This window comes from Lithobates pipiens, unplaced genomic scaffold, assembly GCF_037356315.1.
Source record: "Lithobates pipiens isolate NorthernLeopardFrog02 unplaced genomic scaffold, aLitPip1_a1.2 Scaffold_8, whole genome shotgun sequence".
NCBI lineage: Eukaryota > Metazoa > Chordata > Amphibia > Anura > Ranidae > Lithobates > Lithobates pipiens.
Window position 1 is genome coordinate 453,096,988 of NW_027507903.1, and position 12,232 is coordinate 453,109,219.

Consider the following 12,232-nt stretch of genomic DNA (forward strand, 5'->3'; position numbering starts at 1 on the left):
ATGGGGATCTGACATATATACAGGTGTGTGTGAGGGGGGCTGCCATATATACAGGTGCGTATATGTGAGGGGGCTGCCATATATTCCGGTGTGTGGGGGGGCTGACATATATACAGGTGTGAGGGGGCTGGCATATATACAGGTTTGGGGGGGACAAATATACAGGTGTGTGGGGGGCTGACATATATATAGGTGTGTGTGAGGGGGGGCTGTCATATATACAGGTGTGTGTGTGTATGGGGGCTGACATATATACAGGTGTGTGCGTATGGGACGGCTGACATATATACAGGTGTGTGTGTGAGGGGTCTGCCATATATACAGGTGTGTGTGTGGGGGGGCTGATATATATACAGGTGTGTATGGGGGGCTGACATATATACAGGTGTGTGTGGGGGGGCTGAAATATATACAGGTGTGTAAAGGGGGCTGACATATATACAGGTGTGTGGGGGGGCTGACATATATACAGGTGCATGGGGGGGCTGACATATATACAGGTGAGTGGGGGGCTGACATATATACAGGTGTGTGTGTGTATATGGGGGGCTGACATATATACCGGTGTGTGGGGGGGGGGCTGACATATATACAGGTGTGAGGGGGCTGGCATATATACAGGTTTGGGGGGACAAATATACAGGTGTGTGGGGGGCTGACATATATACAGGTGTGTGTGAGGGGAGGCTGTCATATATACAGGTGTGTGTGTGTATGGGGCTGACATATATTATATACAGGTGTGTGCGTATGGGGCAGCTGACATATATACAGGTGTGTGTGAGGGGTCTGCCATATATACAGGTGTGTGTGTGGGGGGGGGGGGGCTTGACATATATACAGGTGTGTGGGGGGCTGACATATATACAGGTGTGTGTGAGGGGGCTGCCATATATACAGGTGTGTGTGTGTATGGTGATCTGCCATATATACAGGTGTGTGTGTATGGGGGGGGCTGACATATATACAGGTGTCTGTGTGTGTATGGGGGGGCTGGCATATATACAGTTGTGTGTGTATGGGGGGCTGACATATATACAGGTGTGTGTGAGGGGGGCTGCCATATATACAGGTGCGTATATGTGAGGGGGCTGCCATATATTCCGGTGTGTGGGGGGGGCTGACATATATACAGGTGTGAGGGGGCTGGCATATATACAGGTTTGGGGGGGACAAATATACAGGTGTGTGGGGGGCTGACATATATATAGGTGTGTGTGAGGGGGGCTGTCATATATACAGGTGTGTGTGTGTATGGGGGCTGACATATATACAGGTGTGTGCGTATGGGACGGCTGACATATATACAGGTGTGTGTGTGAGGGGTCTGCCATATATACAGGTGTGTGTGTGGGGGGGGGCTGATATATATACAGGTGTGTATGGGGGGCTGACATATATACAGGTGTGTGTGGGGGGGCTGAAATATATACAGGTGTGTAAAGGGGGCTGACATATATACAGGTGTGTGGGGGGGGCTGACATATATACAGGTGCATGGGGGCTGACATATATACAGGTGAGTGGGGGGCTGACATATATACAGGTGTGTGTGTGTATATGGGGGGCTGACATATATACAGGTGTGTGTATGGGGGGCTGACATATATACAGGTGCGTGTGAGGGGTCTGCCATATATACAGGTGGGGGGGGGCACTGATATATATATATATATATATATATAGGTGTGGGGGGGCGCTGACATATATACAGGTGTGTGTGTGGGGGGGGGGGTGCTTACATATGTACAGCGGCTGTTTGTCTACAGGGAGGGGCCAGAGGCTTGTGTGTGTACAGATTTATGTATGTGGGGTTGCCATATATACAGGTGTGTGTGTGTGAGGGGGCACTGATATATATACAGGTGTGTGGGGGGGGGCGATTACATATATATACAGGTGTGTGGGGGGGGGGTGCTGACATATATACAGGTGTGTGGTGGGGTGATTAAATATATACAGGTGTGTGGGGGGGGGGGCACTGACATATATACAGGTGTGGGGGGCCGCTGACATATAAACAGGTGTGTGTGGGGGGCGCTGACATATATACAGGTGTGTGGGGGGCGCTGACATATATACAGGTGTGTGTGGGGGGGCACTGACATATATACAGGTGTGTGTGTATTGGGGGGTGCTGACATATATATAGGTGTGTGTGGGGGGCGCTGACATATATACAGGTGTGGGGGGACACTGACATATAAACAGGTGTGTGTGGGGGCGCTGACATATATACAGGTGTGTGGGGGGGGAATGACATATATACAGGTGTGTGTGTGTTGGGGGGGGGGTGCTGACATATATACAGGTGTGTGTGGAGGGCACTGACATATATACAGGTGTGTGTGTGGGGGGGGTGCTAAAATATATACAGGTGTGTGGGGGGGGGGGCGCTGACATATATACAGGTGTGTGTGGGGGCACTGACATATATACATGTGTGTGGGGGGGGGGGCGCTGAAATATATACAGGTGTGTGGAGGGTGCTAACATATATACAGGTGTGTGTGGGGAGGCGCTGACATATATACAGGTGTGTGGGGGGGCGCTAACATATATACAGGTGTGTGTGTGTGGGGGGGGGGTTGCTTACATATGTACAGTGGCTGTTTGTCTACAGGGAGGGGCCAGAGGCTTGTGTGTGTACAGATTTATGTATGTGGGGTTGCCATATATACAGGTGTGTGTGTGTGAGGGGGGCACTGATATATATACAGGTGTGTGGGGGGGGCGATTACATATATACAGGTGTGTGTGGGGGGTGCTGACATATATACAGGTGTGTGGTGGGGTGATTAAATATATACAGGTGTGTGGGGGGGGGCACTGACATATATACAGGTGTGGGGGGCCACTGACATATAAACAGGTGTGTGTGGGGGGTGCTGACATATATACAGGTGTGTGGGGGGCGCTGACATATATACAGGTGTGTGTTGGGGGGCACTGACATATATACAGGTGTGTGTGTGTTGGGGGGTGCTGACATATATATAGGTGTGTGTGGGGGGCGCTGACATATATACAGGTGTGGGGGGCCACTGACATATAAACAGGTGTGTGTGGGGGCGCTAACATATATACAAGTGTGTGTGTGTTGGGGGGGTGCTGACATATATACAGGTGTGTGTAGAGGGCACTGACATATATACAGGTGTGTGTGGGGGGGAGCTAAAATATATACAGGTGTGTGGGGGGGCGCTGACATATATACAGGTGTGTGTGGGGGCACTGACATATATACATGTGGGGGGGGGGGGCGCTGAAATATATACAGGTGTGTGGAGGGTGGTGACATATATACAGGTGTGTGTGGGGAGGCGCTGACATATATACAAGTGTGTGGGGGGGGGGGGGGCGCTAACATATATACAGGTGTGTGGAGGGGGGTGCTGACATATAGCGCTTACATATACAGTATACAGGTGTATGTATAGGGAGCGCTGACATACATACAGGTGTGTGGGGGGGTGGCTGACATATATACAGGTGTGTGGGGGGGGCTAAAATATATACAGGTGTGTGAGGGGGCTGGCATATCTACAGGATTGAGGGAGGGCTGAGTGCATACAGGTGAGGTGGCCGGTATGTGGATTCGGTAAGATGGCCCATAGGCAAACTCTGGGGAATGTTGGTGGTCAGGCTCGGGGGGGGGGTAGAGGGGGACAGGACTAAAGCTGTGTGTGGGGGGCTGACATATATACAGGTTATGAAGGGGCTGACATATATACAGGTGTGTGGGGGGCTGACATATATATATAGGTGAGTGGGGGGCTGACATATATACAGGTGTGTGTGAGGGAGGCTGCCATATATACAGGTGTGTGTGTGTATGGGGGGCTGACATATATACATGTGTGTTCGTATGGGGGTCTGACATATATACAGGTGGGTGTGAGAGGTCTGCCATATATACAGGTATGTGTGTGTGTGTGGGGGGGGGGGGGTCTGACATATATACAGTTGTGTGTGTATGGGGGCTGACATATATACAGGTGTGTGTGAGGGAGGCTGTCATATATACAGGTGTGTATGTGTATGGGGGGCTGACATATATACAGTTGTGTGTGTATGGGGGCTGACATATATACAGGTGTGTGTGAGGGAGGCTGTCATATATACAGGTGTGTATGTGTATGGGGGGCTGACATATATACAGGTGTGTGGGGGGGGCTGAAATATATACAAGTGTGTGAGGGGGCTGACATATATACAGGTGCATGGGGGGCTGACATATATACAGGTGTGTGGGGGGCTGACATATATACAGGTGTGTGTGAGGGGGCTGCCATATATACAGGTGTGTGTGTGTGTATGGTGGTCTGCCATATATACAGGTGTGTGTGTATGGGGGGGCTGACATATATACAGGTGTGTGTGAGGGGTCTGCCATATATACAGGTGTGTGTGTGTATGGGGGGGCTGGCATATATACAGGTGTGTGTGTATGGGGGGCTGACATATATACAGGTGTGTGTGAGGGGGGCTGCCATATATACAGGTGCGTATATGTGAGGGGGCTGCCATATATACCGGTGTGTGGGGGGGGGGCTGACATATATACAGGTGTGAGGGGGCTGGCATATATACACGTTTGGGGGGACAAATATACAGGTGTGTGGGGGGCTGACATATATACAGGTGTGTGTGAGGGGAGGCTGTCATATATACAGGTGTGTGTGTGTATGGGGCTGACATATATATAGGTGTGTGCGTATGGGGCGGCTGACATATATACAGGTGTGTGTGAGGGGTCTGCCATATATACAGGTGTGTGTGTGGGGGGGGCTGACATATATACAGGTGTGTGGGGGGCTGACATATATACAGGTGTGTGTGAGGGGGCTGCCATATATACAGGTGTGTGTGTGTATGGTGGTCTGCCATATATACAGGTGTGTGTGTATGGGGGGGGCTGACATATATACAGGTGTCTGTGTGTGTATGGGGGGGCTGGCATATATACAGTTGTGTGTGTATGGGGATCTGACATATATACAGGTGTGTGTGAGGGGGGCTGCCATATATACAGGTGCGTATATGTGAGGGGGCTGCCATATATATTCTGGTGTGTGGGGGGGCTGACATATATACAGGTGTGAGGGGGCTGGCATATATACAGGTTTGGGGGGGACAAATATACAGGTGTGTGGGGGGCTGACATATATATAGGTGTGTGTGAGGGGGGGCTGTCATATATACAGGTGTGTGTGTGTATGGGGGCTGACATATATACAGGTGTGTGCGTATGGGACGGCTGACATATATACAGGTGTGTGTGTGAGGGGTCTGCCATATATACAGGTGTGTGTGTGGGGGGGCTGATATATATACAGGTGTGTATGGGGGGCTGACATATATACAGGTGTGTGTGGGGGGGCTGAAATATATACAGGTGTGTAAAGGGGGCTGACATATATACAGGTGTGTGGGGGGGCTGACATATATACAGGTGCATGGGGGGGCTGACATATATACAGGTGAGTGGGGGGCTGACATATATACAGGTGTGTGTGTGTATATGGGGGGCTGACATATATACCGGTGTGTGGGGGGGGGGGCTGACATATATACAGGTGTGAGGGGGCTGGCATATATACAGGTTTGGGGGGACAAATATACAGGTGTGTGGGGGGCTGACATATATACAGGTGTGTGTGAGGGGAGGCTGTCATATATACAGGTGTGTGTGTGTATGGGGCTGACATATATTATATACAGGTGTGTGCGTATGGGGCAGCTGACATATATACAGGTGTGTGTGAGGGGTCTGCCATATATACAGGTGTGTGTGTGGGGGGGGGGGCTTGACATATATACAGGTGTGTGGGGGGCTGACATATATACAGGTGTGTGTGAGGGGGCTGCCATATATACAGGTGTGTGTGTGTATGGTGGTCTGCCATATATACAGGTGTGTGTGTATGGGGGGGGCTGACATATATACAGGTGTCTGTGTGTGTATGGGGGGGCTGGCATATATACAGTTGTGTGTGTATGGGGGGCTGACATATATACAGGTGTGTGTGAGGGGGGCTGCCATATATACAGGTGCGTATATGTGAGGGGGCTGCCATATATTCCGGTGTGTGGGGGGGGCTGACATATATACAGGTGTGAGGGGGCTGGCATATATACAGGTTTGGGGGGGACAAATATACAGGTGTGTGGGGGGCTGACATATATATAGGTGTGTGTGAGGGGGGCTGTCATATATACAGGTGTGTGTGTGTATGGGGGCTGACATATATACAGGTGTGTGCGTATGGGACGGCTGACATATATACAGGTGTGTGTGTGAGGGGTCTGCCATATATACAGGTGTGTGTGTGGGGGGGGGCTGATATATATACAGGTGTGTATGGGGGGCTGACATATATACAGGTGTGTGTGGGGGGGCTGAAATATATACAGGTGTGTAAAGGGGGCTGACATATATACAGGTGTGTGGGGGGGGCTGACATATATACAGGTGCATGGGGGCTGACATATATACAGGTGAGTGGGGGGCTGACATATATACAGGTGTGTGTGTGTATATGGGGGGCTGACATATATACAGGTGTGTGTATGGGGGGCTGACATATATACAGGTGCGTGTGAGGGGTCTGCCATATATACAGGTGTGTGTGTGTGTGTATGGGTGGCTGACATATATACAGTTATGTGTGTATCGGGGCTGACATATATACAGGTGTGTGTGAGGGGGGCTGCCATATATACAGGTGTGTATGTGTATAGGGGACTGACATATATACAGGTGTGTGTGGGGGGGGCTGAAATATATACAAGTGTGTGAGGGGGGTGACATATATACAAGTGCATGGGGGGGCTGACATATATACAGGTGAGTAGGGGTCTGACATATAAAGAGGTGTGTGTGAGGGGGGCTGCCATATATACAGGTGTGTGTGTGTGTATGAGGGTCTGCCATATATACAGGTGTGTGTATGGGGGGCTGACATATATACAAATGTGTGTGAGGGGTCTGCCATATATACAGGTGTTTGTGTGTGTGTGTGGGGGGGGGGGGAACTGACATATATATACAGTTGTGTGTGTATGGGGGGCTGACATATATACAGGTGTTTGTGAGGGGGCTGCCATATATACAGGTGTGTGGGGGGGCTGACATATATACAGGTGTGAGGGGGCTGACATATGTACAGGTTTGGGGGGGACAAATATGCAGTTGTGTGGGGGGCTGACATATATACAGGTGTGTGTGAGGGGGGCTGACATATATACAGGTGTGTGTGTATGGGGTGGCTGACATATATACAGGTGTGTGTGAGGGGTCTGCCATATATACAGGTGAGTGTGTGTGTGTATGGGGGGGCTGACATATATACAGGTGTGTGTGTATGGGGGACTGACATATATTCAGGTGTGTGAAGGGGCTGACATATACAGGTGTGTGGTGGGGCTGACATATATACAGGTGTGTGGTGGGGCTGACATATATACAGGTGTGTGGTGGGGCTGACATATATACAGTTGCGTGGGGGGGGCTGACATATATACAGGTGTGTGTAAGGGGGGGGCTGCCATATATACAGGTGTGTGTGTGTATGGGGAGCTGACATATATACAGGTGTGTGTGTGTATGGGGGGCTGACATATATACAGGTGCGTGTGTGTATGGGGAGCTGACATATATACAGGTGTGTGTGCGTGTGTATGGGGGGGCTGACATATATACAGGTGTGTGTATGGGGGGCTGACATATACAGGTGTTTGTGAAGGGGGCTGACATATATACAGGTGTGTATGTGTATGGGTGAGGGCTGACATATATACAGATGTGTGTGAGGGGCCTGCCATATATACAGGTGTGTATGTGTATGGGGGGCTGACATATATACAGGTGTTTGTGAGGGGGCTGCCATATACAGTATACAGGTGTGTGGGGGGGCTGACATATATACAGGTGTGAGGGGGCTGACATATGTACAGGTTTGGGGGGACAAATATGCAGGTGTGTGGGGGGCTGACATATATACGGGTGTGTATGAGGGGGGCTGCCATATATACAGGTGTGTGTGAGGGGCTGCAATATATACAGGTGTACAGTGGTGTGAAAAAGTGTTTGCCCCCTTCCTCATTTCCTGTTCCTTTGCATGTTTGTCACACTTAAGTGTGACATATATACAGGTTATGAGGGGGCTGACATATATACAGGTGTGTGGGGGGCTGACATATATATATAGGTGAGTGGGGGGCTGACATATATACAGGTGTGTGTGAGGGAGGCTGCCATATATACAGGTGTGTGTGTGTATGGGGGGCTGACATATATACAGGTGTGTGTGCGTGTGTATGGGGGGCTGACATATATACAGGTGTGTGTATGGGGGGCTGACATATATACAGGTGTTTGTGAAGGGGGCTGACATATATACAGGTGTGTATGTGTATGGGGGAGGGCTGACATATATACAGGTGTGTGTGAGGGGCCTGCCATATATACAGGTGTGTGGGGGGGGCTGACATATATACAGGTGTGTGGGGGGGCTGACATATATACAGGTTTGGGGGGACAAATATACAGGTGTGTGGGGGGGCTACCATATATACAGGTGTGTGTGGGGGGGCCTGACATATATACAGGTGTGAGGGGGGCTGACAAATATACAGATTTGGGGAGCTGACAAATTTACAGGTGTGAGGGAGCTGGCCTTATCTACAGGATTGAGGGAGGGCTGAGTGCATACCGGTGAGGTGGCCGGTGTGCGGATTCGGTAGGATGGCCCATAGGCAAACTCTGGGAAATGTTGGATGTTGGTGGTCAGGCTCGGGGGGGGGGGGTCGAGGGGAACAGGACTAAAGCTGTGTAAGGGGCCCAAATATTTCTGATGGCTGCTCTGATCACAAGCATAGGGTACAAATGGCAGGGTGTCTGTGGAGAGGGTACATCCATGGCTTCTCGCTGATAGCTCAGAGAGGGCCACGCCGGTGGTTGCCAACGCTTCCTGGGTCTGGAGCGCACAGGGAACCAGGGGATGACATCCCTTCCGAGACATTTTGGACCAATCGGCGACACGTTTACGAAGCATGTGCTCCTTCTTCAGGCCTAACAGGGGTCATGTTAGATGTGGGGTTTAAAAACACTATCGCCGCTGCTGCTAAGTCTTAAAGTGCCACGGCTATTAAACACATATATATGACAGTACATACAAGGACACTGAGCTACCTAATTGACTTCAATAATAACGATAATATGCAAAACTATTTTGCAAAACTTTTAAAAAACGTTAAAAACATTACAGATGCTTGGAAATTGTATGTGAGTGTATAATAACTAATGATTTAATATTGAAATTAATTTACAGAGTTAATGAGTTAATTATGAGATTAATTTTAATAGTGGGATCATACATTAATAATGTAATTAAATATATATGATAATAACGAATACATAATAAATAATAAAGATGAAAGAATGAATGAAAAAAAATGAATGAATGAAAAAAATTATTAATGAATAAAACAAAATGTGTAAAAAATGATGATCCTAAGTGGATCAAAAACATCCCAAAGAGCCAGTTCTGCCGCCTCCACAGGAACTGCACCAGGGAATCAGATTATATTGAACAAGGGTCTAACAAACAAAAAAATTTATTGAGAAGGATTTTCCAGTAACACTCATAGACAAAGCCTTCAATTTCTACTTATCGAACCATTCTGTGCAGCCAAAAAACACAAACATTATCACTGTCCAACCAGTTAGGTTTGTCACCCAATTCCATACTAAACACAAAGAAATGGAACGCATAGTGGGTAAACACTGGTCCATTTTGCTTGAGGACCCCTATTTGCAACCCACTACCCCTGCCAAACCTAAATTTTCGTAAAGAAAAGCCAGAGATGTAAAAAACTTGGTAGCCCCCAGCAAGTATAAATCCCACTGCACTTCACTGACACAAACTTTATGCCTCATTCACTAAGTAGGCATTTACCAGTGCCGTAAGGCACTGTGTTTAACATGTAAACATGTCAACCATGGCCAAAAGGAATTCAAGGTGAAAGGCAAAACCAGATTTCCAGTTTTTTCAATTGTTCCACAGATTTTGTGGTTTATTGTCTTGTTTCTCCTTGTGGTCTACACTACGTTGGGAAAACCATATGTACTTGGAGGAAGAGATTTGGAAAACATCGCAGCTTTGTGTAGGGAGGAGAAGATAAACTCTTCGGGCCTCAGGGTGTGGATCATAGAGTCCATTACTGACATTCCTGTTTTAAACATCTCTGCCAGAGGGAGACATATTGGACATATACCTTGGATTTCCTCATGCCTGGAGGTTTAAATGAGGAAATAGTGGTCAACAGTTTGATCAGATACTATAACATTGATCCAATACAACATTTTCCTCACTTCCTTTGGGCCCTCCCCCTCCCTCCGCCCCCATTAGATGGTGTGGTTATGTACATATAGTGTCATTATATTTTATATGCATTTTTGATATGAGTCATGTTGGCATATGTGAGCATGTGGATACATGTAGGTATGGGTTCATATGTTCACATATTCTGTGTAAGAAATTTAAATCAATCTTGTTCGATATTAGATCATTATTATAATAATCATAATTACATTTTTCATTCAGGAATCCCGTTCCCCTCTTTTCAGTTTACACATTATCATGTAAATGTACTCACCAAGGCCAAGATGCCGAGAGCGGTCGCTTTTGCGACTTGGCGCAGACCACCCCTGAAGGTGGCACAGAGGGTGGTTGGCACCAAGAGGCACAAGCGTCCAGTAGGACAGTCACTTGCTAGCAGATCAGCAGGTAGCTTGAGCAGAGCTGGTAGGTGATGTCCCATGGGAGGGTCCAGGAACAATAGTAGTAAGTCCGTAAGGCAAAGGCAGAATCCAGGAGGCAGGCTGGGGTTCAAACACAGTCCAAATCAGAAGACAACAGGTACCAGGAATGCTGAGACAGAAGGGTAATCCAGAGGCAAGCCAGGGGTCGATCACAGGAGATAGCAGATAAGTCCAGATGCATGCCAAGGGTCAAACGCGTTCAGAAAGCAGGAGTCCAAGGTCAAGCCAGAGGTCGGGCCAGGAGAAGATCAGCAAGGTCGATAAGGCAATCCGGGTCAAAACGGGTAAGACAGGTCATAAGAGCAGACGTGGGAATCACAGGAAGCTGAAGACGAACCAGCAGTGTGTTTGGATGCCCACACTTCCTTTATAGGTCAGCGAGTGATCACGCCCTGTGTGCGCGCGCTCGTGCGCATTGCACGCGCGTGCCGCTCAATAGCCCCACGCATGCACGTGCGCTTTAGCGCATTCCTATTGCGCACAACCATGCGCCAGAGCACCATACCCGTGCACATGCGTATAGCAGTGTGCATCCTATGACAGTGCCCCCCCCGAGGGGCGGCCTCCGGACGCCCAAGCTAGCCATCAATTCCGGATGTTGCTGATGGAATGTCTTAATTAGTCTGGGAGTATAAAGATTCTTGGATGGTTCCCAGGAGTTATCTTCCGAAGAATACCCCTTCCATTTTACCAGGTATTGTATTTGCCTACCCACTTTCCTGCATCCTAGTAAAGCTTCCACTTCGAACTCATCCTCTCCATCGATCTTGATGGGTGGTGGAGGAGGAGCTTCTCTTCCAGGAAAAGGACTAGGGACCAATGGCTTCAAAAGGGAGGCATGGAAAACAAGGTGTATCCTGTACGATCCAGGGAGAACTAGTTCAAAGGCTACAGGATTTATTACTCTTTTGATTTTGAACGGCCCTATGAATCTGGGGCCCAGCTTGCGTGTGGGACAAGGAAGCTTTAGATTAGCGGCAGATAGCCAGACTTTCTCCCCAACTTTAAAGGTAGGATTCTCCTTCCTTCCCCTATCATTGTATTTCTTGTAATCATCCTGGGCCTTCTGTATGGTCTCCAGGATCCTTTGGAAATTAGATTGGATGGTGGTTATTCGATCTTGGACCGCAGGAACAGTAGATTCTGGGATGGAGTTGGGGAGGAAAGAAGGAGGAAACCCACAGTTAGTCCAAAAGGGAGTCTGGTTGGTAGTTGCATGTATTGAATTGTTGTAGGCGAACTCTGCATACGGCAAAAGGGACGACCAATCGATTTGGGATCCTGAACAAAAACAACGAAGATACTGCTCAAGCAGGGGCGGACTGACCATTTGGCCAATCGGGCACTGCCCGAGGGCCCCATGCCACTAGGGGGCCCCATCAGGGTTGCCAGCCTCAGTAAAAC